The 6,703-nt window shown below is 41.5% G+C and overlaps 1 protein-coding gene across 1 annotated transcript in view; it reads left to right on the top strand.

Moving 5' to 3' along the window:
• Positions 1-4,135, top strand: part of CARD19 (caspase recruitment domain family member 19) — a 64,938-nt gene extending 60,803 nt beyond the window's left edge. The window contains exon 7 of the transcript XR_012675114.1: positions 2,704-4,135. The gene's annotated coding sequence lies outside the window, so the exon portion shown is untranslated. The remainder of the gene's footprint in view (positions 1-2,703) is intronic.
• The last annotated feature ends 2,568 nt before the right edge of the window (positions 4,136-6,703 follow it).

The raw sequence follows: 6,703 nt of genomic DNA, 5'->3' as shown, positions 1-6,703 counted from the left end.
CCTTTTTTGGCTTCCTGTTAGTCTTTCAAGCCTTGTATTATACCCTGCAAAATATCATGGTGTTTAGGCAGTTCTTGCTCCAAACGCCTGACAGATTTTAATGAAAACAACATTTAAAAAAATAGCTAGCTGTTAGTATCTGATATCTTCTTAGTTCATGACTCCTGATAGGTGTGAAGTCTAGGAAAGAAACTGACCTTTTTTCTTTATATTATTTTCTTTATATATATTTATATAATTCTCTGAATTATGCATTAAGTTGTTTTCTTGTGGTCTTCCGCCATAATTTCCTGCCTGATGCTTGCTCTTTATGTTTATGTGAACTACTTGGGAGTTGGGAGAAGACAGACAAAAAGGAGTTTCCATGATGCTCTTTGTGAATGACAGGACGGGATGCAGTAGAAAGGTATTTTCTACCTAAGGGCAAGAGACCTGTCCCACTTTCCCTTTTCAAAGAATAATGAGGTGGGTAAAAAAATCGAAGCATTAATTTGGAGAAAAAGCAAAGGAGATTTGAAGGGCCTGACAAACATCTAGCCTAGCAGCAGAACTGCAAAATTCCCTGCATCTTCCATTCATCTCTAAAATCAGTCATTGCTTCATGTGCTTCTATCTGCTAGTTCCCAGCAAGGCAACCTGTTTAAAATAACTTCATAATGTGTACGAAAATGGTGCTTTTTTCTATTATGAATGGTGCCTGTATAGAATTACTCCTCTGCAGCTGGACGTATCCAGTGATGTAACTGACACTGCAAGCTAATCTCCTGTAGTTCATTTTGTGTCCAGGGGTCATGATACATAATTTAGATCTGACCTGTTGCATACCCTGGCTCTTTAGTAGATCTATATTTAAATGACACTATTAATTCCATAGACCCATTCGGCATTTTGCAATATTTATGTTACAAAATCACTGACTTCCCATTAACTGCGACTTAGTCTGGGGCAATATAGGGCAGGTAAGGCTGGAAGGTCTGTTGTGATCATGGCTATCATGCACGTACAGACTGCATAAAAGTTTATACTGACTACCTGGACAAGGCTATGTGTTGGAGAGAAAGGAAGAAATAGACTTAAATCTGTTTTGGGTTATGGCTACCGCTGTGTCTAATATTAGAGACGGTTGTGGATGGAGGAGTTGGTTGGGCACACTCACTGAAAGATATTTGGGTAAGCTGAAACTTGTCAAAGTAATGTTTTGATTTGAGATTTAGTTGTAGCAGTACCATGGCACAATCAGAGAGGCAGGCCGTTAGAATATTTTTAGGGGCAGAAACAGGTATCTGGGGAAGAGGGGTTTACATTTGTGGGTGTATAATATGGGTACGATGGAGCGGCTTTCTGTATTGTAGGCAGATAACTAATTCTCTGCTACTTCAGAAACCATTTCGTGAATGATTACTGTTGCATAACACAGGGTGAGGAGGTTTATTGAATCCACTATATAATAGCCAGCTTGCATTGCAAGTGGCTGAAATTGCTCCGGAATAGCTTAAATTGTAGGTCTGCCTGGCAGCCCCTGGGAATCAGAATACATGGATGGTTATGCCAGTATCAAAGTTTTGAAAGTGACCTGAATATTTTGATTTACTACGAGCTTTCATGAAAAGCCAATGATCAAGGCAAGTGATGGTGCCCTTCACTTCTAGTCAGTAGGTTCTAGAAAGACTTTTTGCCTATTCACGCAGAACGGGTTGTGGGCTTAATGCATGAAGCACGTAGGGAAATTGCTGGCCTCTGTTATTCAGAAGATCAGATTTAGCAATCACAATTGTCCATTTTGGATTTAAAATCTGTGAAACTAGTGATTAAAAATATTCTTTTGCTTAAGATGTGCTGGCTTGCTTGGCACACACATACTTGAAACAGACTTTTTGAGAAAGAGAAGGTTTCAAGCAGCATTGGACTGATTCCAGGAGGAAATGAGTAAGCTCCTACCTAGAAATATGCAGAAACATCTACGCAAATGGTTTAGCATTAAAATAGGGACGTCTGGAGTTTGTGAAAATGATCTGACCCAGGATATACAATTTAACAATACTCTTTTGGATTCATTTTTGATGCATTTAGCAGTGTAAGGCAGTTAATTTTTCTCAGTAAAGAACAAGTACTACCCGTTACGTAAATGCCTCTTCCATGCTGTAGTGCTTGCTTCCCCTGGGCTTGCTGTCCTTCACGCACTAACACATTTCTGTACAGTGCATTGTATTCACAGTACACATCAAATTAGCTGTACACTCAAGTAAACCTCTTACCTGCTCTATTCTGCATTGTGCAAACAGATATTCACATAAAGTGCTTTGTACTCTCTATTTAAGCAGCTAGCATGACTGTAGTGCAGATGTTAGGTAGACTGTGCCTGACAGGATGGCTTTAGGGAGAAGAGGGCCCTGGTGGCCTTGGCCTCCCACGGAAGGGAGATGGCTGGGGGGCTGCACTGCACTGACAAGGTGTCCAGAAGTGGCTGCGTCTCATCTGAATGTGGAGTCCAGAGCAATGGCACAGCCACACATCATCTGGAAACCAAAGAAATCTGCATAGGGTTGACGTCGCATGTCAGCACGCCATCTAATTACAAACCATGTGTACATAGATAACTGTGCGGTCTCCTAGCCTGGCCCATGGAGCAAAAAACTGTGATTTATAAAAATTATTGGCATTCCTCCCTGGAGAGTGTGTTGATCCTTTTTTTTTTTTTTCCAGATGATGACAGCCAGCCAGGTTGTCAGGTGGTTCTGCTGTTCTGTAATTCCGGAGCACATTTCCTGAGGAGATCTGGCACTCTTGGCTTAAGCTTTCTATTAACTCCATCCTGTAAAGACTGCTTCAGTGTGTGCTTACATTGCTGCATCTGCCTTTCCTGTAAAGGGACAGTATTCAAGAAGTGTTGCCACACAACGCTGCCTGAGAAACTAGTTTCAGCGTTTTATTTAAAATAGGAAATTAATGTCAAGAGTCTCAATAGAAGACACTCAATAGGAGGAAATAAAGCTCCTATTTTTATCCTCAGTCTTAGGTACTTCATAACTTCTACATTTTCAGGCTGAAATAGCTTAGCTTAGTCTATTTCTATATATTATTTTCTCCTTTTTCAAGTCCCAGTAAAATCACTGCATCTTTTTTTAACCACAGCATATATATGTGTGTGTGTATTTACACACTTCTACAATTAGAGAACACATGTTTTTTATGCAAAAGTTGTTGTGAAAAATTCTATAGCTGAAATGAGATGGGATATAAAGTTGCAAGTTTGGCATTGTGAGGCTGGTCTAAAAGTTCTGATGAGCTTGAACATTGTCTTTATTAAAACTGTTCGTGAAATGTACTGTGATGTGATTAATTGATAATTAATTATTTATCATAGCTGGTAAATTACCTAGCTAAGAGAAGCACATGTTTACATGCGTCTGAAGCTGTGTAACTTAGCTGCGTGCTGCAAAGTATGCAAATAACATACAAGTTTAAGAGGTGGTGCTGTGTTTTTAGAGCATATACAGGTAATTGACTTTAGAGATGCTGAATCTAGGTAATGAATGTGAGATCAGAAATCAGTTCCATCTGAATTTCCAAACTGTGTTGTCATTGTTTTATTCTAGCCAACAGAATCTTCTTATTATCATTACATTCTTTTTATAGATTTTATTACATAAAATAGATGGAGACTGATTTAAAAACCTCTATGTGCAAACTCTGGGAAATAATGGTTATTTTTGAAAGGTTAATTTAAACTTTTTTCATCAAATGTATACTCAGTGATAGGTCAGAGATGACACATTATCAGTAATACATGCAAGAACAATGAGTTTAAGGGAAAGGCAAGCCTAATGTATTTTCCAGATGCTGTCAGCAGAGGTGCTGCAGTGCTCTAGAAGAGAGAGTGGCAGGAGGTTATCTGTAAACATGAGTAAAGAATGCGTCTGTTTAAAATGCCAGGTCTTTGTACAGGTGTGAATCTGAATTGTATGTCCTTACATAGCTTGTCAACGATGGGCTAAATAAGAGAAGAATCAGGCCCTGTAGCTGCTATGGCAAAGTGTGATTCAATGAAAGGAATAATACAGTTAAATGAAAAGGCATCTGTGTATGGAAGTACTCCAAAATGTAATTCATAGAACAATGCATGCTATTGAAATGTAGTTTAAAAAAAAGAAAGAAAAAAAGGAAAAAAAAGAGCTGTTCAAAGGGTTCTTTTGTATCACAGACTCATGCTTTTAGGAGTAGTTCCCAGCTCACAAGATGTACGGGGAGAGGAGGGAGGAAGGAAGGAGAAAAGAAAATTTCCCTGTGAGGTAGAGCACCAGCTCCACAGGTGCTATGGCAGTGGTGAGGTTCCTGAGGTCCTGAAGCACTTACCCTGCAATGGACCGGAGGAAAGAAATGAAGAACAGAAAAGTAGACTCCATTGCCAAGGTCCACCCCATCCCCATTTGTTAGGTATTTTAGTAATTTTACTGCCTTTTAAAAAAAAAAGTGATCCTTGCTCGTTATCACGGTCTTCCAGCAGTCAAAGTTTTTAGAGGTCTTCTGTTGTAATAGGATTGTGACTGTGTGCAGGGCTGCACAGGCTGTAGGGCCTGAACCTGTTTGATTTTGTTTAGACTCTCCCAAGACTGAGTTCAAGTTCCAGTGTGTGCAATGGGATGAGTTTATGTGCATTACATGTGCACTTAAATACTGCAAAAGAAGCTTATTAGTGTGACTAATGTATGCAACAAGAGACATCATGTGTCTTGAGTATGCAAATAGAAAGGCTGTTTTCATTGTCAAGTAAGAGTGCCTAGTTAAGGTTGGTTTTTCCAGAATTTCTGGAAGTTGTATGTTCCTAGATTCTTAAGATAATTCAGGTTGAAAGAGACATCAGGAGGTCAGCTAGTCTAACCTCTTGCTCAAAGTAGGATCAGCTGTGAGATCAGACCTGGTGACAGGGCTTTACCGCAGCCTGGTTTTGAAAACCTCCAAAGTTGGAGGCTTTCTGGACAACCTGTTCCATTGCTTGTTCTCATGGTGAAAATGTTATTTCTACTGTCTAGTCTGAATCTTTCTTTTTTCAGCTAACGTCTGTTATCTTTCATCCTCCCATGAGGCACCACTGTGAAGAGCCTGGCTCTGCCTCCTTGGTGGGTTCTTTGTAGGTACTGGGAGGCTGCTACAAGGTCCTCTCAAATCTTCATGTGTTGAACAAGCCCAGTTCCCTCAGCCTCTCCCTCACAGGGCAAGTGCTCCAGTCCCTTGACCATCTTGGTGGCACTGTGCTGAACTCGCTCTAGGTTATTGATGTCTGGTTTGTATTGGGAGCCCAAAACTAGATGCAGTTTTCTACAGGTGGTCTCATGAGTGTTGAGAGGTACAGGGGGATAATCACTTCCCATGATCTACTGGCTGTGCTGCTGTTAACGCAGCCCAGGGTGTTGTTGGACCCTTTGCTGCCAGAGCACACTGCTGGCTCATGCTCATCAGTCTTGAAGTGTTTTTTTGGTAGTTTCTTTGTCAAGATAATGTTCCAACATATACATTTACAAATAGCAATTTACACCCCTTTCATGTTGTCTTTTTGCCAGTTTCATAGGCTGTCATGAATGAGTGGTTTAGAGGCCGCTTAAAGAATCACCGTCAAAGGTATTAGCGAAAGGTGATTTTAATAGAAATTTATAAAAGTGCGACTTAACAGAGTTCCGTGTCAAGCTTCACTCTATCATTTACTACGTGGATGAAACAGACAAAGGGAAAATCGAGTCAGAATAGAGCTAGAATGATTTATACAGAGACCGAAGTCACAAAAGGGTAAGGGAGACTCAACCTCCTGTTGAGTCACGAGGTTCAGAGGAGACCCCCTTGCTTTCTAAACTCCTGTTGGAGCTTAGGTACGGCTGGATCCACTCCTAGTCCCAGACTTGGTCAACGGTTTATGTCTAAGGATTAGATGTGTCTAGCAGCAGTCTAAGATTCATTCACAGTTTTAAGGTGAATCACAAGATTTTAGCAGCACTTAATCATTGACTGATTTAACATTTACAAAGTGAGTTAGTAGAGTCGACTACAATCACGACAGTGACTTAATTACAGATTCGAGATGGTAATATCCACACTATCCTTGCTCTCGGGTACCTCCATCAATTCACACACACGCGCACAGACGCAAAGATAGATAAATATACAAAGGTATACCTGTTAAAAATTCCCCTCGAGTCCAGTGAAATATTCACGTCAAATGTCTCGGCATTTCTCAGAGGGCGAGGGGTTGAGCCTCGAGGAGTGTTTCAGCCCAGGTCCCGTGGCAGTCGGTGACGGTCCTCCAAATACCGCAGACTCGAGAGTTTGTGAGCTCTGCGAGGCGTCCCGCTCCGAGGGAGATGCTGGGCGCAGCCCGCTGCGGTCCAGGAGAGCTCAAAGGCCTCACTTGGGTCTGCTGTTCATAGGGTCCCAAGATGATTGGCTTTAGCCATCTGTAAACTCCCGTCCTGGCCCCAGTCCACCGTGGTAGTTACTAAAATTCTCCAGATTCCAGTAACAAGGGAACCATTCCACTCGAGTTACGACTGAGACGAGGGTGTCAGGGGATGACAAATTATTCCCCACCTTGGCCAGGCAGCAGGAGCTCCTGGTAGGGTCGGTGCCGTTCCCCCACCTCAGCCATGCAAGAGTTCTTGGTACAGTCAAGGGACGCTTCACCGCCCAACTCATTACACAAAGGCCAAGTTTAACG

The sequence above is a fragment of the Calonectris borealis genome, chromosome 10 (genome assembly GCF_964195595.1).
Source record: "Calonectris borealis chromosome 10, bCalBor7.hap1.2, whole genome shotgun sequence".
NCBI lineage: Eukaryota > Metazoa > Chordata > Aves > Procellariiformes > Procellariidae > Calonectris > Calonectris borealis.
Note: the sequence above shows the minus strand (reverse complement) of the source record. Positions and strands in the feature narration are given on the sequence as shown.